Raw genomic sequence first — 27,477 nt, forward strand, 5'->3', positions numbered from 1 at the left:
CATTAAGTTGGTAATGTATGCTCTCTCCATTTTCTTTTTGGAGGCACTCAGGGCTATGAGTTTTCCTCTTAGCACTGCTTTCATTGTGTCCCATAGATTTGGGTATGTTGTGTTTTCATTTTCATTGTGTTCTAAAAAGTCTTTAATTTCTTTCTTTATTTCTTCCTTGACCAAGGTGTCATTGAGTAGAGTATTGTTCAATCTCCACGTGTTTGTGGGTTTTCTGTTGTTTCTGTTGCTATTGAAGACCACTTTTATTCCATAGTGATCAGATAGGAGGCATGGGATTAGTTCTATCTTTTTATATTTGTTGAGGTCTGTCTTGTGACCAATTATATGGTCGATTTTGGAGAAGGTACCATGAGGTGCTGAAAAAAAGGTATATTCTTTTGTTTTAGGATAGAATGTTCTATATATATCAGTTAAATCTAATTGGTCCAAAGCTTCAATTAGTTTCATTGTGTCCTTGTTTAGTTTCTGTTTTCCTGATCGGTCCATTGAGGAAAGTGCAGTGTTGAAGTCACCCACAATTATTGTGTTAGGTGCAATGTGTGCTTTGAGTTTTAATAAAGTTTCTTTTATGAAAGAGGGTGCCCTTGCATTTGGAGCATAGATGTTCAGGATTGAGAGTTCTTCTTGTTGTATTTTTCCTTTGACCAGCAAGAAGTGTCCCTCAGAGTCTCTTTTGATGACTTTGGGTTGAAAGTCAATTTTATCTGATATTAAAATGGCTACTCCAGCTTGTTTCCTGAGACCATTTGCTTGTAAAATTGTCTTCCAGCCTTTTACTCTAAGGTAGTGTTTGTCTTTGACCCTGAGGTGTGTTTCCTGTAAGCAGCAAAATGTAGGGTCCTGTTTACGTATCCAGTCAGTTAGTCTGTGTCTTTTTATTGGGGCATTGAGTCCATTGATGTTAAGAGATATTAAGGAATAGTGATTGTTACTTCCTATCATTTTTGACGTTATTTTTTAAATTTGATTGCTTAACTTATTTGGGTTTGATGAAAGGTTACTATCTTGCTTTTTTCGGGGTGGAGTTTCCCTCCTTGTATTGGTGTTGTACTCCTATTATCCTTTTTAGGGCTGGGTTTGTGGATAGATATTGGGTGAACTTGGTTTTGTTGTGAAATATCTTAGTTTCTCCATCTATGGTGATTGAGAGTTTTGCTGGATATAGTAGTTTTGGTTGGCATTTGTGTTCTCTTAGAGTCTGCATGAGATCTGCCCAGGACCTTCTAGCCTTCATAGTCTCAGGTGAAAAGTCTGCTGTGATTCTGATAGGTCTTCCTTTATATGTTACTTGGCCTTTTTCTCTTACTGCCTTTAGTATTCTTTCTTTGTTTAGAACATTTGGTGTTTTGATTATTATGTGACGGGAAGTATTTCTGTTCTGGTCCAGTCTGTTTGGAGTTCTGTAGGCTTCTTGTATATTCATGGGCATCTCTCTCTTTAGGTTAGGGAAGTTTTCTTCCATAATTTTATTGAAGATATTTGCTGGCCCTTTAAGTTGTAAATCTTCACTCTCATCTATGCCTATAATCCTTAGGTTTGGTCTTCTCATTGTGTCCTGGATTTCCTGGATATTTTGGGTTACAAGCTTTTTGCACTTTGCATTTTCTTTAACTGTTGAGTCCATGGTTTCTATGGAATCTTCAGCATCTGAGATTCTTTCTTCTATCTCTTGTATTCTGTTGTTGATATTTGCATCTCTGTCCCCTGATTTCTTCCCAAGGCATTCTATCTCCAAAGTTGTCTCCCTTTGAGTTTTCTTAGTTGTTTCTACTTCTGATTTTAGATCCTGGATGGTTTTGCTTAGCTCCTTCCCTTGCATGTTTGTGTTTTCCTGTAATTCTTTAAGAGATTTTTGTGTTTCCTCTTTCATGAGCTCAGCCTGTTGACCAAAGTTCTCCTGTATTTCTTTAAGAGATTTTTGTGTTTCGTCTTTCATGACCTCAGCCTGTTGAGCAAAGTTCTCCTGTATTTCTTTAAGTGTTTTTTGCATTTCCTCCTTGTTGGCTTTTGTATTCTCCTGGATTTCTTTCAATGATTTTTGTGTTTCCCTTGCAAGGGCTTCTAACTTTCGATCCATTTTCTCCTCAATGTCCTTCATGTGTTCCTGTACCAGCATCATGACCAGTGATTTTAAATCCAAATCTTGTTTTACTGGTGTGATGGGGTATCCAGGACTTGCTGGTAGAGGAGAATTTGGTTCAGATGTTGCCATATTGCCTTGATTTCTGTTAGTGACGTTTCTGCGTTTGCCTTTTGCCATCTGGCTCTCACTGGTGTTACTTGGTCTTGTCAGTGCTGGACTCACCAGTGCAAGCTGCCCCTTCCCCGTTGGCCTCTGGTGCACAGCTTACACTCTGCACTGCCTATAGACAGGGTGCTGTTGTCCAGGCTGTTCAGATCCCGAAGCAGGCACCTGAAGGCTCCCGCTGGGGCCCGCAGGATTTATTGGAGCACACCGACTTCTCCCAGCTGGCCGCCCGGAAGCCCCCACTAGCCTCTTGAGGGACCTGGAGATGTGGCGGCCACCCAGGCTGATCTGAAGCGGAGAGATTTGAGCTGGGGGCTTCTGCCTGAGGCCTTGCCCCAGATTGTGACTGTGGACCAGGTGGAACCCGTGTGCACCCCCAGGGAGCTCCGAAGGTGAATGTTGCTGTGACCTCCCCTGTGCTCCGCTCACTCCGCTGGGCAGCCGATTTCCCCAACCGGGCTGGCGCACACTAGGTTAGCCTTGTCGCCTGGGCCCTGAGTCCAGGCAAACGCCTGGGAGGCCAAGGTCCGAGCAAAGTTCCCCTAGGGCTATGTCTGTTATTTGGGTCCGCCAGGTGACCCGGATGGCGGGCGTGCGCGTCCGCGCTCCGCGAAAGCACCGGGAGAGTCTGTTGTGCTAATAACCTCCTGGGCTGGTTGACACACAGATGGCCCACCAAGCCGCCCAGTTCTTGGGGTCAGTCCTGTGCCTTTTGGGGCCTAGACCCCCGTTTTGTTAGCCTCAGGCTACGCTTGTTAGCATTCTCTGCCCTCCCGAGCACTCTGGCTCCTGTAGGCAAAATGGCGGCGCGTGCACTGGCCGGGGCAAAAAAAAACTCCTGGCTGGGTTGGCGCCCCGATGGCCACTCGAACAGCCCAGGGCCTGGGTGCAGGCCAACGCCCGTCTGGCTCAGACCCCTGCGGTGTTGGGCCTAGGATTATGTTTGTGTACCTCAGTCTGACCGATCACTGGAGCCCGGGATCAAGATGGCGGTGAGTCTCTCCTGACTGGCGGGCAGCCGAGTTCTGAAGTGGCTTCCGTGCAGCGAAAGGCTCCGCAGAACCGCAGTTGCTTGCCGCCCGGCTGGTCAGCGAAGGTCAGTGGTCATGGGCGCAGGGCCTAACTGGACCCTGTGTCGCCTTGGTTCCACTGCTGATGGCCCTTCAGCTGGAGCAGCCACTGCTACCGCCGCCGCCCACGAATCATTTTTTTAATGGTCATGTTCTTAAGCCTCGCTGCCAGAATATAAGTAGTGGGTCGATTGTTCATCTGCTAATAGTAACTTCAAAACACGTATAGCTGTGGAGGTGAGGAAAATCCTTATTGTAATTTTTTATTACTATCAAGCACAACGGGAAATTCTCCAAGTATTTACCTGGTAGCTTAATAAATGAGTGAAGATATCAGCTATCAAACATCCCCATGATGTCTGCTTCTGTTGCTTGTGCTGCAGATGCTAAAAAGCAATATAGCCAAAAGGTTCATAATAGTGGCTTTCATATGAAGTCCCCATATCAATATTAATTGTAGTGAATATTTTTTGGCAGAACTAATCAGTGAAACAGAAGGTGTATGTTCCTGACTTCCTAGGACAAAATTAAGAACTGAGGTTCAGAAAATCTTATCTGCTTGGGTTTTTATTTTTTTTATTTTTTGGTTATTTGTCATATCTGTGACAGATATTATCTAACATATTCTATTAGCATTTAATTAGGATGCATAATAAATAGCTTTTATTTCATTAATTCCATAGCCGTTATTGTCCCTGAGTGAAGAAAAAAGGTTTCTAGTAACATTTTCAATACTCTGAGTATGTGGCATTATGTCCTTGAAGGGTTACTGTGAGGTGTGCATAGAGTAAGCTGAACAAGTTTAAATATTCCTATTAACATCCATGATGAAAAGTTTGAAATGAGAAAGTAATAACTTCAAATTCTATTTTTCTTAAAAGCTATATGAGCAGAAGAAAGTAATTCCCTGACTGAGAAATAAATACTATTTAAACAAAGCACAAAACAAAGCCACAAAACTTAAAAAAAAATAATAGCAAAAAGATTAAGGCAGTACCTTTATCACTTTCTAACATGCTTTCAATATCATACACACACACATACACACACACACACAAACACACACATTTTTGTCTTATAATTTACTAATCTCCTTTCCAATTATTTAATATTATAAAATATTGGTACAATTTGCTCACGGCCCTTCATTTCTTTGATAAAATGCTTTAAACATCTGTCGTTAGAAAGTGGTTTCTGATATTGCATTTCAAAATTCTTACTAAATAATAATCATTAATTATTTTTAAGTCATGATTGTATTTTATTCAACATACATAAGCAGAAATACATCTTATATAATTAACATTGTAGAATAATTATCTGTTTAAAAGTATACATTATTTTTATAAATGTTTCCATGTCTATTCAATGACATCATGATTTTCTATTCAAATGAACTTATAACTAACACTGCTATTCTTTACATTTATGACTATCATTGAATTTTATGGTTATGCTTATTTTTATACAGAGATGTATACTATTTCTGCTCTTTCCTGAAATGATTGGATCTTGGTCTTGGTGATGCTAAATGTATGTTCAACCCTTTTATGATAACCATTTAATGGTGATAACAATGTTTTCTAAATAGTGATTCCACCAAAGAAATTAATATCAAAATATCATGAGCAAGGTTTTTTTTTTTGTGTTGTGGGTGGATAATTCACTTCTATTTCACAAGTTAATTCAACAAGCCACATATTCTCTAGAAATGTTCTTGCATCAATAAGTAAATGAACACTGTAACTTCAAGCTCAAACTGAAAAACCATTTCACTTTTACAGATTATCCACAGTCGTATGAGATCATAGGCATCACATATTTTACCACTGTGTCCCATGTGAACCCTTCCAGTGTACAATTAGGATCACATTTGGAATTTTATTAAAGAATTTTTATATTTGTGTGTGTGTGTGTGTATGTGTGTGTGTGTGTATGTGTGTGTTTAAATGGTGGTAGTAGGGAAGGAGGGAGGGAGAGTAAGGAGAACAAGAGAAAAGATGACAAAGGTTTGAGGGAAGCTGGAGTTATGGGAGTTTACGGAATAATTAACTGATTAGGTAAGCCATGTATTTTGAACTCCAGGTCTGATGAATGTACAGTAAGCTCTCTTGCCTGCTGAGCCAGGTCACAAACCTTGAAATAAAACACCTCAGCACATGGGAACTTCATATCTTTGTCTATAGACATCCAGGAAACAAGAGTTGGATAGTACGGGAAATATGTGTCCTACTGAGGAAAAACCATGACATGCATGAAAAATTTTAAAACTGACTTCACTAATGTATTTCAAGCTTTATGAGCTGATATTAATATTGTATCTCTAGTAACATAATGTAGAAGAAAATTTTCAATAGAAAAGTACCCTTGTCCAGTAGAAAATGTGAAACTACAAATATTAAAATTCTCAACTATTTCTCAGGAAATATTTCTTTTACTGTTTTTTTCCTTTAAACAGTGTGTCTTACTCAGGATTATATTCCCAGGTTCTATCCATTTGCCTGTGAATTTCATGAAGTCATTGTTTTTAATAGCTAAGTTGTACTCCAATGTGTAAATGTACTACATTTTCTGTATCCATTCCTCTGAGGGATATATAGGTTGCTTCCAGCTTCTGGCTATTATAAATATGGCTCCTATGAACATAGAGTAGCTTGTGTCATTATTACATGTTGGATTATCTTCTGGGTATATGCTTAGCAAGGGTATAGCTGGGTCCTCAGGTGGTACTATGTCCAATTTTTGGAGTATCCTCTATATTGATTTTCAGAGTGGTTGTACCAGCTTGCAATCCCATCTTTAATGAAGCAGTGTTCCTCTTTCTCCATATCCTCTCTAGCATCTCCTGTCACCTGAGTTTTGATCTTCAACATTCTGACTAGTGGGAGGTAGAATCTCAGGGTTGTTTTGATTTGCATTTCCCTGATGACTAAGGATATTGAACATCTCTTTAACTGTTTCTGAGCTCTCCAAGTTTCCTCAGTTGAGAATTTTCTGTTTAGCTCTGTTCCCTATTTTTAGCAAGGTTATATGAGGTGAGGTGACTCAGTCACAAAGGAACAAACTTTGTATGTGAATACTAGCTCAAAAGTTCTGAATACCCAAGATTCCATTCATAGACCATATGAAGCCTTAGAAGAAGGAAGACCAAAACATGGATGCTTCAGTGCTTTTTAGAAGGGTGAACAAAATATTCAAAAGAAGAAGTTAGAAGACAAAATATGGAGCAGAGACTGAAAGAAAGGCCATCCAGAGTCTGCTCCACCTGGGGAGCCATATACAGCAGCTAAACCTGGACATTATTTTGGATTCTGGGATAATTGCTTGCTGATATAAGCCTGATGTGGCTGTCTCCTGAGAGGCTCTGCCAGAGCCTGACAAATACAGAAGACAAAGCTTGCAGCCAATCTTTAGACTGAACTTGGGGTCCCCGATGGAGGAGATGGAGAAGGGGCTGAAGGAGCTGAGGGTATTTGCAGCCCTATGAAGGGAGCAAAAGTGTCAAAAGGCCAGACCCCTCGGAGCTCCTGGGGACTGGACCATCAATCAAAGAATACATGTGGAGGGACCCATGATGCTGGCTGCATATGTGGCAGAGGGTGGCCTTGTTGGATATCAGTGGGAGGAGAGGGCCTGAGGGTGTTCAATGTCAGGGTAGGAGGAAGGGAGTGGGTAGGGGAGCACTCTCATAGAGGCAGGGGGAGGGAATGGGTTAGGGGGTTTCTAAACCGAAGACATAGAAAGGGGAAAACATTTGTAATTTAAGTCAAGAAAATATCCAAGAAAAAAAAAAAAGAAAAACAAAACAAAAAACAGTGTGTCTTATCGTGACAATTCAAAATGAAGTAACCAATGAAAACATTTGATATGACTGCCAACATAAGTTTTCCAGTGAGATATTGCTCAGCTTATGTAGTTAGAATGAGAATTATATGATTTCCTCAAATTAAAATATGATTTCCTCAAATTGTTTTCCTAAGCAATTTTGCATGTAATATTCATATAAAAATTTTACTATTAGAATTTTCATGTTAATGTAAGTGAAGCAATTTTATTTATATAGGTTAATATATCCATGCTCTATGTTTCTTATTTGATTAAAACAATTTTAGGCACATAAAAATGTCATGGATTTCTTTAAATTACAATGGTGTAATTCAGCAAATGATTAAAGCATTTTTTATAATTCTTTAATTAGCATGAGAACTAGTTTATGGTTTTTGAAATTAAAATGCTATTATTGAAACTGACTCCTCCCCCTCTCTCATGTGTGTCTGTGTGTGTGTGTGTGTGTGTGTGTGTGTGTGTGTGTGTATGTCTGTGTGTCTGTGTAACTTACTGGAATTACCTCCAGGCTGAAGTCCCAATATAAGAATGGCTAGCTGTGAAAGGAACCGTAAGAGTCATGTATTTACTCAGCCACACAAGACTTTGTGTCTCATCTGGTCTTTTGTATATGATGGAATCCTGAAGAAATAGGTTCCAATGTCATTAAAGAAGTGGATGTGCTAGCACCAAGTGAAGGACAAGCAGACAAAGCACACCACCATCCTTCTTTAATGCCCTTATATACTCTCCCAGCAGACACTGTGGCCCTAATTAAAGGTATATCTTCCAACCTCACAGGTTCAGACTAGATATGCATTCATCTACTTCAAACCAAGCTGAATGAAGGTGTGCCTTCCATATCTGAATTGTAATTGCATCCATATACAGTTTAGTTGAAGACAACATATATGGCTTATATGGCTTGTATAACTAAGGAATAACTGTTTAATTACATGTGATTGTTTCCTTTGTAGGTATGAATATTAAAACAGGAAACTCTCATACATGTTATGGAAGTTTCCTGCCACAGAGCTACCAGACATTGTATTGGACTTTATTTTTTTAAAGGCTTATTTATTTGTTTTCATATGAGTACACTGTACCTGTCTTCAGACACTCCAGAAGAGAGAATCAGATCCCATTACAGATGGTTGTGAGCCACCATGTTGTTGCTGGGAATTGAACTCAGTACATCTGGAAGAGCAGTCAGTGCTCTTAACCACTAAGCCATCAGTTCAGTCCCTTGAAATTATTTTTAAAAGTTTTCTGTAACTTGTAGCTTCTATAGTGTCTACTGCAATAAAGGGTCCAGTACTTTTTATTATCTCACAAAGCAGCCTCAAATGAAGTTCATTGTTACAACTTGATTCTTTTACTTAAACACATGCAGGGCAAATTACACTTTGTAAGTCTGAGCTTAGAAATAGAACAATTCTGGGACTATAAATAGCTTACTAGTTTATCACCTCTAATAAAGCAAAATATAAACCTTGACAGAACATATTGTCATTCCTTCTACTTCTACATATGTGAGATAAATAACTGGGTGTTACTATACATAGTTTCCTTCATTGTAGCAGCATCAATCATGTAAATTAACCTTGGTTCCTTAGAGAACTGTAATTTTATTCTGCTCAATATATAAGAAAAATTTCAGATGTGGAACTTTAAAAACAATAGTATGTTTGAAGCACCCTCTGCTTCACTCAAGCATTACTGCCAGATTTTAGGTACTAGTGCCTTTACTTCCCTTCTTCCTGTGAACTATGATGTGCTTCAGTTGATTATAATCACTATCATAACTGATGATATCAAAACATTCCCATTTCAGCTAATAAGGTATTACTCAACAAGATGGTTAATATTCTTTTCCTTTCTGTTTTAGTCTACAAACTACACACATGCACTAATTTGCTTCATATAAGCTCTTGTTTTATAGCAATGCAAAATTTTTCTGAAAAGTGAGACACTTTTCAGAAGATCCCTTTAATTCCTCGGTATCATTGCCTTCTACTTTATCTTACTTCGTGTAACCCCTTCTATATTACAAGATTTATTTTTCAATTTACAGAGTGCCTATTTAAGTACCACTGTTTGATACCAAGCAACTTTTTAAAAACCACTTCATGGCGGCGTTTGTCTATAATCTCCAGGCTAGGAAGATGGAAGCAGATGGATGCCTGGAGCTTATAGATCAATCAGACTTTACTGAATAGATGACTCTTAGTTTCAATGAGAGACCATACATCAAAGAATAAAGGGTAGGGGTAGATAGATAGCTTGGTGATTAAAACTGCTTGGTATATTTCCAGATTACTTGAGTGCAGTTCTCAGCATACTCCCCGGATGAGTCCCAAGTGATTTTACTCTTGAATAAAGAGATCCTCCTCTGGCCTTTCAGAACCATATGGCTCTTCATTATGTTGATGAGCTACTTTGTTATCTCATATGAGATAAGCTATTTCTTATTAAAGACCATATTGATAGCTATGTGGTAGTAATTTTTGGTATTTTCAAATACAAAAGAATTTCATAATTAATGCCATATAAAATTTTCATATTTTTTGGCTTGGATGAAACTTCCTTATATTTAGAAACAAATTTTAAAACTCTATGTGCAATAAAAACATCATATTCTAAAAATATTCACTAAAATAAATAATTGACCTGCGGAGATGGCTCAGCGCTCAGTGGTCAATAGCACTCATTTTTCCTCTAGGGGACCAAAATTCAGTATTGAGCACCCATATAGGGCATCTCATAACTGCCTGATACTCCAGTTTCAGGGAAATCGATGCCCTCTTCTTTCCTCTTTGGGTACCTCTCGCATGTATGAACCTACTCACATTAAAAAACACTAAATCTTCTTTTAAAATTAAATTAAATAAGTATCCTAAAATACATAGGTTACCAAATGCTTCTACCAACATTTTTGTCATCTAGTGACTTCTTTCCTCTATTGCAAAACTAAAAGTTCCTATGACATGTATACTGTATTTATTTATTTATTTGTTTGTTTGTTTGCTTGCTTGCTTGCTTATTTAGGTTTTTTTTTTTTTTTAATACAGGGTTTCTCTGTGTAGCTTTGGCTATCCTGGAACCTACTCTGTAGACCAGGCTGGCCTCGAACTCAGAAATCCGCCTGCCACTACCTCCCAAGTGCTGGGATTAAAGGCGTGTGCCATCACTGCCCAGCTGTATACTGTGTTTTAAATATTTGCAAACTTTCAGGTAAATTGCTTTATATTAGCCATACTATCACTGTCTTTCCCTCTCTGGAAATCATCATTAAGAAGCAACAGCTTGAACCTATGTGATTCTGATGAACATTGCAGTTTGGCCTTGTTTCTTTGACATGGTGCCACTGAACTTTAAGTGTACACCATACAGTGTCTTACCTACGAGTGTCAAGGAAGCAACTGCAACTTTTCACATAGTCCGTCTTCATCCTTTTTTCATTTCTTTCTTTATCTTTCAAATATCTTCATTCTTTCTGCTGCAGGCTGTACCCAATTGTTCCTTTGTATGCTAAAATGCTAGGTTCGAGATATGGTCAGAAAGTTCATCTTTTAAAATAGTCTTGAAAGTTTTACAGAGATCCTAAATACATCCCCAGTACCCATCCATGTTGGGCTACATGCAAACTCCTGCAACTCCAGTTACAGGGGATGCAATATCCTCTTCTGGACTCCATGTCCAGCTATACCACTTATGAATCCAAAAACAATGCCCCTCCCCCACATACAGAGGAGAGAGAGAGAGAGAGAGAGAGAGAGAGAGAGAGAGAGAAACCACCTGGCAGTCAATATCCCTTTTGGGAGGACTATAACCAGTAGACATTTTATATTAGTAGAAATAGGATATTATTCCATTATCTAAAGCTCTCTAAAAGTGACAACTCAAAGATAGTGATTTCTAACTTTGGTCTTGCAAATCATACCAGTTACTTCTAGTGTCTAGTTGAGGATCTAATTCTATCAAACATTGTATTAGCAATTTAGATTTTAGGCTACAGCCTTGATGCATACATCTTCTTTACAAATCTGAAAAAATTGATTATGCTTTAGGAGTAGAAAAACCTACTCTGAGATCAAAGATCACAGAAAACTTAATATTTAGCTATTAGAACAAGGCAGTCACTACTTTTATTACCTCTTGTAAAATGTTATGCAAAGAATTTGGCTATATAGCTTACAAAAGGCTCTTTTTACACCAGTAGAATAGAAATGATTGATGTCTATTATGTGACTCAATTCCACAGTAAAGTATGGCTGTCACTAATAAATATAAGAAGACATAAGTTCATTTTGCAGGGGAAGGTTAAAATGTCTACTTGACATTTGAGTTATAAATTACCTCTCCATTTCCTCAAGCTATATAACCTATTCTTTAAACCTTATAATTCAGAATAGAATTATATCCCAAAAGATCAAATAATGTTTTACAATGATTGATTGATAACTAACAAAAATAATTTCAAGGCTGTAAAAAATTGTGACTTTATAATTCTTCCTGTATTGAAAACCCTAAATATTAAAAGAAATATAGCATGAGTTACAATGATATCTTGAAAAAGCAGTAAAAATATCAGTCATCGGTTTACATGTCACGGGAAATGAAGTTTTAAAAGCATATACATCTACCATCCTTCATTACAAATTGAATTCCTGCTTAACGTACATTTCCTCAAACTAGGTGATGAAAGAAACATACAAAAAGCATTAGCTGTGCTATGAGACACATCACCCCTGTAAGTAGTAATGCCTTCAACTAAAAGCCCATTTCAATAAATAAGAGTAAAGTGTCTGCCTCAAATGTTAAAATATTAAAGCAAATGAGTTCATACCTGGTACTATTCCTTGTAAGTAGGAAGATCAGGAAGAAATAACTGGCATCCATCAACTCCAAAGCTTACTCCTACCTTTCTGTATAATGTTTTGTCTACTTCTGTATAAAACCAGTTGGTGCGAAACCTTCTGCCATAGAATATGCTAACTATAAAATGCAATAGTGAGAATTAATGGATTGGCTGTAAATGCCTTTGAGAGTCACACACTGTACAACTGAAGCATTGTCCCTTTTTATTATTATTAATATGACTGCTCCTCCATTTTTTGAAGCTTCCATTCCACTTTCTGCTTCTATGGGTATGAGTACTTAAGATCTATCATATACACGGCAGGGTGCAGAAGTGGTCTTCTTCTGTCTGGCTCATTTCACTTACCTAAATGCTAATTCACTTCAATGCAAAGCATGGTTTTCCTGCTGTTTGAACTCAGGACCTCAAGGAGACATGTTCCGGTCTGTGTTCCTAAGGACTATGAATGGAATTTAGATGTCTAGCAGTAAAAGGATGGAAAAAGAAGATACAATATAGATACTGAGTAGAACATTGCTTATTATAAAAGAAAATACATAGTTGAGTGAATAATAATTATCTAAAACTTATCATTCAGGCATAAATTCTAACACATTTATTGAGTGCCAAGAGTTTTCAATTAATTTAATCATATTGGAGGTACAAGTGGGTTGTGCCTGAGATTGATTCAAGCTCCCAGATTTAGCAGTAACCACTACAAAGAAACACAAATAATTAAGAAAATAAAATAAATGTATGCAAAGAATTAAAGTAAAGTAAAAATAAGAATAGTGATTTTTACAGAAAATAATTCTTCAGAAAAAAATGTCTGTAGCTAAACTCTACCTAAAAGGTATTACCCAGCTGACTCAAGCACATCATGTAGCCTCTACTTGTTTGTTTTAATTGTTCCCTGGCATTTAATGACTGGGTATCAAAATTTAAGAATAGTTCTCTAACATCCTGAATCTACCATAGCATAACACTAACTAAAATGCTGTGTGAAAATCTCAGGCACATACATATTTGAATAAACTATTATTATAAAGGTCGAATAGTGAAACCTGAGAAGAACAATCCTTCAAAATTTCAATTCAAAGTTCAAAAAGTATAGTAAGTTTCTTCTTATTCTTTCTTTTTTTCTATTCTTTCTATTTATTTTTCCTAACAAAACATCAATGTATTGTGAAGAATAAATTTTTTAACCAAGCTCTGAAAATTTCCATAGCATATACTTCTTAATTTAGAGGACCATCACCAAACCCTGAGTGTGAAGAAGTTGAAGGAAAATATTCACTGATGCTAATGTTAAAGCCTCCTGGAAAGCATTCTTCCATTACAAAGCATCTTTAGTTGCAAAGCATAAGTTCTTTAAAAGGATCAAAAATATAGAGGGATTAAAATGTTTGAGATTGTATTAAATTTGTATGAAGAAAACCATTTGATTTTTTAGGAAAAAAATAGTAGAAAATACTGTGGGGATTACTTTTAATAGATTAAAAAATTATAAGCAATTATGAGTTTGCACACATACATATTCATTATCACCAAAACCACACGGATTAATGAGATAATTCAGGATTCCCAGTCTAAATAAGTTTTAAAAATTAGTGCCAAAATTGTTCAAGGATTAAAGTATTTGCCACATGACCAAATGATATGAGCCCCATTCCCCAGACCAATTTACTAGAACGAGAGATCTGATTCCAAAGGGTATTCTCTGGTCTTTACCTGCTCACAAGTATATATGAGAGCGTGCATCCACAAATATGTAATACATACATGTATTCATTCACAAAAGTAAGTATGTAAGTAATGCATTGTAAACAAGCTGCCATACATCTCAATATTACATCTTTATTTTGCCCCTGATTCAAAATAGTTGTGCCATTATTGTTTTGTGATTTAGAGTTGCATGCTTAAAAAGCTTTAGTAGTCATTATCCTGTGTTCACTGTAGTTATTTCTGACAGATCCAGTACATTATTAGCAAATCACTGTTGCACTAATTGGTGCCAAGAACTCTTCACACTGCAGCATGAGGTGTATGCCACTCTGGGCTATGAGTGCTCTTTCTTTGTAGATCTCAATTTGAGAACCTTCTTACTTACTCTCTCAGAACATATGCAGATTAGCAAAACAAATTACTATGAAACCAAGACCTATGCATTTACATGACAACTCTTACATCAATGAATAACTGAGACATATTTAAGGTTGGTTTTCCAATTTTAGAAACAAATTGATGTGTAACCCAAAACAGTGTTACTGTAGACTTCCCCTATGAAAGACAGTAAAAGATGTGTTTTCTGGGTGTTTTATAAGCAATACTGGGATTATCTCAAACAACCAAACAACTACAACTTTAGTTACATGGGGATTTTGTTTTGTTTGGTTTTGTTTTGTTTTGTTTTGTTTGTTTTTTTGTTTTTTTGTGTGTGTTTTTTTTGTTTTGTTTTTGCTTTTTTTTTTTGTCAAAACACCTCAATAACCTGCCACTTTGCTGAAGTTGTTTATCAGATGTAGGAGTTCTCTAGTGGAGCTTGTTGGGTCACTTAGGTAGACTATCATATCATCTGCTAATAATGATAGTTTGATTTCTTCCTTTCCAATTTGTATCCCTTTGACCTCCTTATGTTGTCTAATTGCCCGAGCTAGTACGTCAAGTACAATATTGAAAATATAAGGAGAAAGGGGGCAGCCATGTCTAGTCCCTGATTTTAGTGGGATTGCTTCAAGTTTCTCTCCATTTAGTTTGATGCTGGGTACCGGCAGCATCAAATTTGCTGTATATTGCTTTTACTATGTTTAGGTATGGGCCTTGATTCCTGTTCTTTCCAAGACTTTAAGCATGAAAGGATGCTGAATTTTGTCAAATGCTTTTTCAGCATTCAATGAAATGACCATGTGGTTTTTTTCTTTGAGTTTGTTTATGTAGTGGATTGCATTGATGGATTTCCATATATTGAACCAACCCTGCATCACTGGGATAAAGCCTACTTGATCATGGTGGATGATCATTTTGATGTGTTCTTGGATTCAGTTGGCAAGAATTTTATTGAGTATTTTTGCATCAATGTTCATAAGGGAGATTGGTCTGAAGTTCTCTTTCTTGGTTGGATCTTTGTGTGGTTTTGGTATCAGCGTAATTGTGGCTTCCTAGAAGGAAGTGGGTAGTGTTCCTTCTGTTTCTATTTTGTGGAATAGTTTGAAGAGTATTGGTGTTAACTCTTCTTTGAAGGTCTGATAGAATTCTGCACTGAAACCATCTGGTCCTGTGCTTTTTTTGGTTGGAAGACTTTCTATGACCTCTTCTATTTCTTTAGGGGTTATGGGACTGTTTAGATGATCTATTTGGTCCTGATTTAATTTTGGTAAATCAACTCAAGCAAATCAGTAGCCTTCCTATACTCAAAGGATAAGCAGGCTGAGAAAGAAATTAGGGAAATGACCCCCTTCACAATAGCCACAAACAGTATAAAGTACCTTGGGGTGACTGCTAACAAACATGTGAAAGATCTGTATGACAAGAACTTTAAGACTATGAAGAAGGAAATGGAAGAAGACCTCAAAAAATGGAAAAACCTCCCATGTTCATGGATCAGCAGGATTAATATAGTTAAAATGGCCATTTTGTCAAAAGCAATATACAGATTCAACGCAATACCCATCAAAATCCCAACTCAATTCTTCACAGAGTTAGAAAGAGCAATCCTCAAATTCATCTGGAATAACAAAAAACTCAGGATAGCTAAAACTATTCTCAACAATAAAAGAAATTCTGGGGGTATCAATATCCCTGACCTCAAGCAATACTACAGAGCAATAGTGTTAAAAACTGCCTGGTATTGGTACAGTGACAGGCACGAGGATCAATGGAACAGAATTGAAGATCCAGAAATGAACCCACACACCTATGGCCACTTGATCCTTGACAAAGGGGCTGAAAACATCCAATGGAAAAAAAGATAGACTTTTCAACAAATGATGCTGGTTCAACTGGAGGTCAGCATGCAGAAGAATGGGAATTGATCCATCCTTATCTCCTTGTACTAAGATCAACTCCAAATGGATCAAGGACCTCCAAATAAAGCCAGATACTCTGAAGTTAATAGAAAAGAAACTGGGGAAGACCCTTGAGGACATCGTTACAGGGGGAAAGTTCCTGAACAGAACACCAATAGCTTATGCTCTAAGATCAAGAATTGACAAATGGGACCTCATAAAATTGCAAAGTTTCTGTAAGGCAAAGGACACCATCAAAAGGGCAAATAGGCAACCAACAAATTGGGAAAATATCTTCACCAACCCTACATTAGATAGAGGGCTAATATCCAATATATATAAAGAACTCAAGAAGTTAGATTCCAGAAAACCAAATTACGCTATTAAAAAATGGAGTAGAGTTAAACAAAGAATTTTCACCTGAAGAACTTCGGATGGTGGAGAAGCATGCTTAAAAAATGCTCAACTTCATTAGTCATTAGGGAAATGCAAATCAAAACAACCCTGAGATTTCACCTTACACCAGTCAGAAAGGCTAAGATTAAAAATTCAGGAGACAGCAGATGTTGGCGAGGAAGTGGAGAAAGAGAAACACTCCTCCACTGCTGGTGGGGTTGCAAATTGATACAACCACTCTGGAAATCAGTCTGGTGGTTCCTCAGAAAACTGGGCACCTCCCTTCCAGAAGATCCTGCTATACCACTCCTGGGCATATACCCAGAAGATTCCCCAGCATGTAATAAGGATACATGTTCTACTATGTTCATAGCAGCCCTATTTATAATTGCCAGAAGCTGGAAAGAACCCAGATATCCCTCAACAGAAGAGTGGATGCAAAAAAATGTGGTATATCTACACAATGGAGTACTATTCAGCCATTAGAAACAATGAATTCATGAAATTCATAGACAAATGGATGGAACTGGAGAACATCATATTAAGTGAGGTAACCCAGTCTCAAAAGATCAATCATGATATGTACTCACTAATAAGTGGATATTAACCCAGAAAACTAGAATACCAAAAACATAATCCGCATATCAAATGAGGTACAAGAAGAATGGAGGAGTGGCCCCTTGTTCTGGAAAGACTCAGTGAAGCAGTATAGGGCAAAACCAGAACAGGGAAGTGGGAAGGTTTGGATGGGAAAACAGAGGGAGGGAAGAGGGCTGATGGGACTTTCGAGGCGTGGGTGTCTAGAAAAGGGGAAATCATTTGAAATGTAAATAAAAATATATCGAATAAAAAAAAGAAAAAAAAAACACCTCAATAGTCATTTAGAAAGAGATGGATGATATGGATACTTCCACTCAGAAGAAGCAGGATACTTTCAAATCACCTCATCTTTATTTTACTAACAAGTTTAAAATGCCCTGAGTCCTAAGAATTTAATTCTCATTTTGTCTCCTGCTGGTCAACATGTTCTTGAAAGTAAAATCTGAATCCTTCTCGTTTTGTTTTTCATCCTGAATACTCAGCTAAAATGACATTAATAATAGAAATTGTAAATAGCTTATTTAAAATCTGGATATAAGCAAATTCCAACAAAAAAACAGACTTAATACAGAGTCATATTTCACTTAACAATAGTTTTAAGGTTCAACAAACAAACCCTTAGTTGATTTTCATATCCAAAAATCATAAAGTACATTTATGAGAATACAACCCATTGTACGTGGAAACTCCTAAGCTACAAACCAGTAAAGCACATGTGTGCACTGAATTTCATAGAATCTTGCAACATAATAGCAGGTGTCCAAGTCAGCTTAGAAAATGTGCAATAAGATATTAGGTAAAAACAAAATTCCTTCTCCCTTCTATCCTCATATGTTGTCTATATGGTAGTGGTCTATTGACCAAAGTATCATTATAAGCCATTTCAGATTTTTTAATTTGTCTGTTTATTCTTCCTTTGTTGTTGTTTTGATCTAAATTTGGTTACTTATTTGCTGGTTGGCTTTATTTATTTATTTATTTTCCTTTTGCCAACAAATAAATTGTTAGATAGCTATCATTTACCTTTTCTTAGGGTTATAAACTCTCTAGTTAAATTTTTAGTAGGCAAATTCCTACAGTTTGTAATATTATCACTTTTCATTCCAGTATTCAGCTCACACATCTTAATCGTGGGTTCTCTGGAAGGAAAGATGGGTAAGGAACAGGCTTCAAGAGAAATTACATGGAGAGACACGAAACACATGGCTTTTTGTTCAAGTCTCCATCTTTAATCAATAGACATGCACTTTCCTGGACAAATGAAACATTGTTTTGTCTCATGAGCTCATATTTGACCAAGAGAGAGAAGGTAAAATAGATGACCAATTATAGTATTCTTGATCCAACTTCACTTTGCTCCACTATATGGTCTATTTTGTAAGCCAAATAAAAAGATGGATAAAAGTTACAGTTATTTAATGAGAAAAATTGTCTTAATTTGTCAATGCTAATTACAAGCCTTCCTCAGCTGTTGACTAACCACTTTCATGCCAAATGCATAACTTGGAAGAACTCCTCTTGAACAGTCTCCCTCCAGGATACCCTCTTGGCACCAATCCTTGGTACAGGCAAGATAAATTTCATATAATTTCTGGATTTCCCTTTAGCTACTCTCTCCTTGTTGTAACCAACTACAAATATGGCCATAGATCATCATAACTAACTTTGCCAGATGGCCATGTTGTTTATACAAATCATGCACCCTCCTTCTGACAATCAGTATGAGGGACTCTTAGTCATTTGTTACCTTCTACTTATTATCATCAATCAAAAGAACCAATACAGCCTCCTCTAGTTCCACATTCCATATATTACAGCCATGTTATAACTAGCACATTGTTTCTAATCATGTTAAACTTTACTATAGTATATAATCCTGACAGGAAAGTATTAATTAATCCCCATATCTGTTGTTGTACTTAAATTTTTCAGTGTGAGTAGAGAGGAATGAAACACAAAAGAGACTACATAAAATGTTATAATAATGGGCAGATGAAATAGGTACTATATTGTAATAAATGGACATTTTGAACATTTAATAAAACATTTCCTTGCAACTTATGTTCAATCCCTAACATTTGTTTACTCTCCATGAGAAAGGAATGGGCATGTTTATAATGTCCCTGTGTATCTGGTACCTATAGCTACATAATTCAAAGCTTAATCATATACAGCTGGTATTAATAGCTGACCAGGCAAGATTCTCCAGCATGTAATAAGGAGACATGCTCCACTATGTTCATAGCAGCCCTATTTATAATAGCCAGAAGCTGGAAAGAACCCAGATGTCCATCAACGGAGGAATGGATACAGAAAATGTAGTATGTATACACAATGGAGTACTATTCAGCCATTAGAAACAATGAACTCATGAAATTCTTAGACAAATGGATGGAACTAGAGAGCATCATCCTAAGTGAGGTAACCCAGTCTCAAAAGAACACTCATGATATGCACTCACTGATAAGTGGATATTTAGCCTAGAAGCTTGGAATACCCAAGACACAATTCACATATCAAATGATGCCCAAAAAGAAGGAAGGAGTGGCCCCTGGTCCTGGAAAGGCTCAATGCAGAAGTGTAGGGGAATACCAGGACAGTGAAGTGGGAAGGGGTGGTTTGAGGAACAGGGGAGGGAAGAGGGCTTATGGGACTTTTTGAGAGGGGGGATCCAGGAAAGAGAAAATCACTTGAAATGTAAATAAAGAATATATTAAATAAAAAAGCAAATACATTCCTTTTCATGCAAGTACATATAAAGAACTATCAAATTAAAAAAGAAAAGAAAAAAGTGGATGCTCTAGGGGAACACTGTCCCTTTAAAAAAGAAAAATAAAAGAAATAGTGAAATTTACTATTAAAGATCTACTTAGAAATACCTTTAGCACATGTAATTATGTATATAAATATACATGTAGAATTTAAATAAAACATTTTCAAATGGAATGATAATGTGTCATAAAAAGATCATCATTGTTATAATCAATTAAGGAAATTAGTTCAACTTTCAATCAAGTATTTTGACTTTTTAATTATTTAGAATCTTAATAGAGCAATATCTATTTCATATATAATAGGGTCATGTAAGTAATAACTTGGCAAGCCAAGATGCACTATATGGAAGAGACAATGTCTAGGAACAAAAGGAAAAATGTTGTTTCTTAAAACCAGAACTGGGAAGTGGGAAGGGGTGGGTGGGAGGACAGGGGAAGAGAAGGGGGCTTACGGGACTTTCGGGGAGTGGGGGGGCTAGAAAAGGGAAATCATTTGAAATGTAAATAAATTATATTGAAAAAAATATTTAATAAAAATTAATCTTTAAAAAAAAGAATTAATTAAAAGTCCTGAGTATGTAGCTCAGAGTCAAAGTTCTGGACTACTGTACTCAAGCCCTGGGTTTGCTGCCTAATACACTGATTTATAAAACCAAATTAAGTAGACAGGGCAGGGTAGGAGGGGGAGAATAGGGAGAGGGAAGCCTGATCTGACATTGGGGGAGGGAAAAAGACTGAAGCCATGAGGACCAGCAGAAAAAAATGGAAACAGGCAACCTCTGGACATAGGAGGTTGGGGGGACCCTTCAGATTGCACCAGAGACCTAGGAGGTGAGAGACTCACAGGACTAAATGGGAGGGACCTTAGATGAAATACCTGACATTAGTGAGAGGGAAATTATAGAGCCTACCTCCAGGAGGAAGATAGTTCTTCAAATGAGGGAGAGGGGGCGCCATCCCACAGTCATAACTCTGACCCATAATTCTTCCAGTCTGAAAGAATTACAGGGATGGAAATGGTGAGGAGCCCGAGGAAAAGAAGGTTCATTGACAGGCCCAAATTGGGTTCCAGTGCAAGGATAGGTCCCAAAACTATTAGTGACACTATGGAGCGCTCACAAAAAAGGACCTAGCATGACAGCACTCCGAAGACCCAACCAGAGTCAGATGCAGATATTTGCATCCAACCAATGGACAGAAACTGCTGACCCCTGTGGTTGAATTTGAGAAGGCTGAATGAAGCTGAGGGTGACCCTGTAGGAGGATCAGCAGACTCAATCTGGATCCCTAGGATCTCACTGGACCAAACAGCATACACCAGCTGATATGAGGCCTCCAACATACATACAGTAGAGGTCTTCTGGGTCTATGTTCATTCAGAGATGATGCACCCTCAAGGGACTGGAGGCCCCAGGGAGTTTAGAGGCCAAGTGGAGTGGAGGGTAGGGACATCCACATGGAGACTGGGGAAAGAGAGGAGCTATGGGATGTAGAACAGTTGGATGGTGGATGGGGGTTGGGTAGAGAATAAAATCTGGTGTATAAAAAAGTAAATAATTAAAACAATAAGTACCTGTAGGCCAAATTATTTGTTTACAAAATTGATATAATAAAGTACAAGGAATTTTATCTCAATAAAGTACACTAAAATAATATCAAATGTCTATGTGATGGATATACAAGTTTCAAATGTCTATTAAAGAACATGAGCAAAGAAAGAGTTAAAGTGGAAAGCAGATGCCTAGCTCTCAGTAATCTGGGGTGTCTATAAACTATGAGATATCATCTTCAGAGCCTTCAATTTCCAGCTGTGTAAAATGAGGGAGTGGATTCAGCTAACTTTGTAGGTTGTTTTTAGCTCTGTCAATCTGTGTGGAGAAAAGGCTTTTTACATGATGGAAAGATCAATGGAAAGGAGCATATTCCTTGTAAAATCAAGACTAATTAGAGGTGATTCAATTGTACAAAAGATGAGTAGCTCATTAACGATCCCAAGACTAGAAACCATGCTGTCTATTATCTATTTTCTTTTTCATCTTTGTGAAAAGTGTTTAATTATCTTCTTGGGTACTTATATGAAGATGATTTATATTAAGATGCTGGTGTCACAGTTAATGGACCTAATAAAGTATAACCAGACTCCAGATATTTTTTTTCATGTGGATAATTGATTTCATGAAACGTCTAAGCATATGAATGGCAAATGTTTAAAAGTCATTTCTTCATCACATTTTTACATCCTTGCAATATCGACATTTCAGAAAGCCTTCCTGGTGATTTTCAACTCCCAAATTCCTTAAATGCTACTATTTCTTTGCCTACATATAACTTTTCACACTTTCCCAAAGCAATGGGCAAAATTTGATTGATAGCATCATATGGTTCTGGAAAAAGTACATAAGGTGCTTCATATTTTTCATAATTAACATATTCTAAGAGGAGCATATGCTTATGTGTTACTCATGATTGAAAAGTGTTAAAGAAAATAGATTTGCTTCCACTTGTAGTCAATATTAAGTAAATTATGGAAGAATCTGCCATACAATGTTAAGCATGATAATACTTAAAAGTGAATCTACTTCAAATAAAATGCTTGGCAACCTTTAATTCATAATTAACTTTCATTTTAAGGAAGATTAATTTACCTGGCACCAATCATGCAATTATGGGTCTCTCTGTGAGTATTATTCTTCAGTATCCTATGCAAGTGGGGCTTACCATACAGGGTAACAAACATCTGGATCCAGTGAATGTAATTCCCATATGAAGAGTACAACCTATAATTACCAAGTACATAGTATTTAACAAGTGCATTTTCTGTGACTACAGTGCAAATGGCAGGCTTAAGATAAACTTCTATTTGAGTCATTGAATCCTGTTTTACCTCATTATTATGGAATTTGCTTTGATTATTCAAAATAAAATTTGTTTTGATTCGACAGAGTAATATATTAACTAAATATGCAGCCATTTAATATGGAAGTAAACACTCAAAAGTATTTTTCTCTTTCCCAAACACATCATATTTCTTCTGTTTTGACTGTTCTGTCACTTTGCAGACTGTATTTATTTCTTTCTCCTGCTGTATAATTCTGCTGTGCCTGTTAAGATCTATCAAATCTTTAAGTTCTATATCATGGGTCAATAAAGAAAATGTCCAATAAATTAACTCTACTATCTATAAAATTCAAGGTTGTTTTTTAAATAAAGCTGTTTTTAAACAAACCATTTTCCACATCCACTTATGTCCTGCTAAAAACTGTTTCATTTTACTATGATGTTATCATCAGAATTTTTATGAAACCTTCCTAACCATGTTCCTAGATAATATCACATCCTTATTGTGCTGCTCAGATCAATAAAAATTTTGTTGAATATTTTTTCTTGTGTGATCTGTAGGTAGCATGAGTACTAAAATTAGAAATAGCAATTCAATTTTTATCTCCTTTGATTATCATAAAGCTGATATTCAAAACTTTTGTCTAGATCTTCAAAAATGCTATTTAACACAATGTATTAAAATTAATATACAGATTAGAAATCACTTTGGATAGAATAAAAATAAGTTTTAATAATTCTAAAAAAATATATTCAATCCCTTTATAGTCTCTTAATGACTGAAAATCAAAATAGAAGCAGTAAGCAAAACACAAACTGAGGCAGTCCTGGAAATGGAAAACATGAAGAAAAACATAAACTAGAGTCATAAACATTACCAACAGAACACAGGAGATGGAAGAGAGAATGTTAGGAATAAAAGATACAATAGAAAAAAATCAGTATACAGGTCAAAGAAAATGTAAAAATCTAAAAAGCTCATGATGCAAAACATCAAGAAAAATTGGGACAATATGAAAACATGAAACCTAAGAAAATAGAAAGAGAAGAATTTGAAGATTCCTAGCTCAAAAGCACAGAAAACATCTTCAAGGAAGTTATAGAACAAAATTTTTCTAACTAAAGAAAGAGATGCCTATAAACGTCCAAGAAGATTATAGAACACCAAATACATAAGACGTGACAGGAAAATCCTCATGCTCTATAGTAATCAAACATTAAAAGTACAGAACAACAAAAGAATATTAAATGTGGTTGTACAAGTCTGTGCTTCCACCAGCAACTAAAGAGTGTTCCTTGCCAGCATGTGCTATCTTTTGAGATTTTGATCTTAGCCATTCTTACTGGTGTAAGACAGAATCTCAGAGACATTTTGATTTGCATTTCCTTAGTGACTAATGACTTTGAACATTTTCAAAATACTTTTCATCCATTTAAGATTCCTTTGTTAAGAATTCCCTGTTTATAACTGCATCCACAATTTTAAACACTATAAGGGGAAAAGGACATGTGCCATATAAAGGCACACCTATAACAATTATACCCAACTTCTCAAAAAAGACCAAAAGCTAGAAAGGCCTGGATGTCAGCCAAGTCTACTATACCCAACAAAACTTTCAATCACCATTGATGGAGAAAGCAAGATATTACATGACAAAGCCAAATTTAAATACCTTTCCACTAAACCAGTGCTACTGAGGATACTAAAAGAAAAACTCAAAACAGTGAGGATAACTACACTCAAGAAAACACACAAAAATAATTTCATGCCATTAAAACCAAAACATTAGGAACACACACACACACATACACACACACCCACACACACACCATCACCACCGCCGTCATCACCACCGCAACCACCATCACCACCACCATCAAAATTCAACCAAAAATCATACTCTTCATAGAAAAAGTCGACCAAGAGAACCTCTCCATTCTAAACATCTATGTCCCAAATACAAGGGCAAAAACATTGATAAAAGAAACTGAAGCTTACATCACACATTGAATCCAACACCTTAAGAGTGGGAGACTGTTACATCCCACTTTCACAAAAGAACAGGACATAGAGATGAAAACCAAAGAGAGAAACTAACAGAAGTTATGATTCAAATGGACCAACAGATATCTATAGAACATTACATCCAAACAAAAAGAAATATATCCTTCTTTAGTACCTATATATAAAACAGTGTATTTTTTGGATGCTGTATGTTGTTTAGCCCATTTTCAGGAGGTGTGGCATATTTTCAATGAAATAAGGATGAATATCATGTAACTGAAAGCTGTTGAATGTAGCTGTGGTTATGTTATTGATGTAGTTGTATGGTGCAGATGTGTGGCAATTCACGTTCTCATTTAACTGTGTTGGCTACTAAATTTCTATTTTATGTCATGTTCTTACAATATAGTCTGCTTGAAATTTTTGTTCTCCATTATTTCATTTTTTCCATCCATATACCAAACTATCCTACTTTCTTCTAGCTAAGGGGAAAGCATAAACAGAGTGATTATCTTTTGTATATTTCTCTAAATCTAAAAACCTTAATGTTCACTAGATAATATTTTCTGTGTATATATCTGGAACAATTATCACATGAAACCTTAGCTCTTGATGTCTTACACCATGGTCATGTCATCTTTCCAAATGTACCACTTCTCCATTTTGCTTGAGTCTGTGAACTACAGATGTTCTTCCAAAGATTTTATTTTCTTGTTGACTAATTTACTGTTTTCGTACAAAAAAATCAAAGCACTAAACTCAGTTGTTCTTAAGGTAGTCTGAATATTATAATCATCTGGGCCCTTTAGAGACAGCTGATTTTGAAATATTTAAGAATAACCTTTGGAGGCAGGGGGTGGGGAGGAGTTATGGGATGCGGAACAGTAGGAGGGTGGACTGGGAGGGAGGAATAAAATCTGGAGTGTAATAAATAAGTAAATAAGTAAGCAAGTAAATAAATAAATAAATATAAGATTAAATAAAAAAAGAATAACCTTTGGAGAACAGAAATAAATGATACTGGGAATATTAACTATTCAGAAGCAGATATTTTGAGTTTAATCTTTATTCTCCATATATACAATCAAAATATATCAATGACCTAGATACAGAATCTGAAACTGGAACTGCTGTAAGAAAGCAAAAAATGCATTAGGATAGGCAATGAGCTTTCTATATGATGCTAGAAGCACAGGTAGCATAATAGAAGTAGACAATCAGAAAACAGAATTATAAATATTGAAACTTTTGCATAAAATGGATGACTATAGTTCACAGTAATTTGTTTAAACCTTTATACATACATACTTTACTTTTGGTTTCTTGATCATGCTTTTATTGTCTTTCAATATGTCTCCATTACACTATTTTAACCACACATACATATAATGTTCACACATGAAAACACACACATGATTTACTGTGTATATTTTATTTCAGATATTTAATTTTTAATAGCATTACATCCCAATTACAGTCCCCTCCCATCCCTTCCCTTAAAATCCTTTCTCCCATTACTCCTTCTCCTTCTCAGAGAAAGGAAAGCCCTTTTTGATTAACAGCCCTCCCTGGAACATCTAGTGCCAACAGGACTTAGCACTTCCTCCCTCACTGAGGCCCAACCAGGCAGTCCAGGTAGGTAGAAGAGATCCAATAGCAGGCAGCTGTGTCAGAGACAGCTTCTGCTCCAATTGTTATGGGACTCACATAAAGACTGCACGTCTGCTATAAACATGTGTACTTTGATTGGTAGTTCAGTCTCTGTGAGCCTTTATTGGCCCAAGTTGGTTGAACTTTGAAGTTCTTATGGTGTCCTCTGCCTCACTCACTTCTATCTACCACTCTTCCACATGGCTCACTGAACTCTGTGTGATGTTTGGTTATACACCTCTATATCTATTGCCATCAGCTTCTGGATGAAGCCTCTCAGGAGACAATTATGCTAGGCTTCTGTCTGCAAGCATAGCAGAGCATCAATAGTGTCAAGATTGGCCAGTCATTGATTGGTCAATCCCGCAGTCTCTCCTCCATCATTATCCCTGTATATCTTGGCAGGAAAATGCTGGGTTGAAGTTTTTGTGGGTGGGTTAAATGTCCCCCTCCTTCCACTGGAAGGCCTCCTGCCTGGCTTTACCTCAGTCCCTATATTCTCCTCTGGTAGAAATCTCACTGCCTGCTCCCACCTACCTGATAAACATCCCCATACATCTCTTCTCCTACTCTCCTACCCAATTCCCTCTTTTTATCTACCTCTGATTACTATTTTGTTTCCTCTTCTGTGTGAAATTCTCACATCCTCCCTCATACCCTCTTATTACCCAGATTCTTTGGGTCTGTGAATTGTAAGATGGTTTATCATGCCCTTTATGACTAATGTCCAATTATAAGTGAGTACACACCATATTTGCCTTTCTGGGTCTGGTTTACCTCACCCAAGAGCATATTGCCAAGCTCTAACTATTTGCAGGCAAATTTCTTGATATCTTTGCTTTGAAAAGCTAAATAGCATTCCATTGTGTAAAGGTACCACATTTTTTTCATTTATTCTTCAGTATTCTGTACAGAAAGAACATCTATAGGTATAAACATCCTGTCTTCAAGATTTACTGTATGGCAGTAGTCATAAAAACTGCATGCTATTAGCATAAAACACTTACAAGTTGATCAATGGAATAGAATTGATGGACGAGAAAGAAGCCCACATACCTATGAACTTTTGATATTTGATAAAGAAGTCAAAACTATACAAATGAAACCATCTTCAAAATATGGTGTTGGTCTAACTAGATGTTTGCATGGAAAAGGATTCAAATAGACCTATATGCATCCCCCTGCACCAAACTC

This window comes from Apodemus sylvaticus, chromosome 5 (genome assembly GCF_947179515.1).
Source record: "Apodemus sylvaticus chromosome 5, mApoSyl1.1, whole genome shotgun sequence".
Lineage (NCBI taxonomy): Eukaryota > Metazoa > Chordata > Mammalia > Rodentia > Muridae > Apodemus > Apodemus sylvaticus.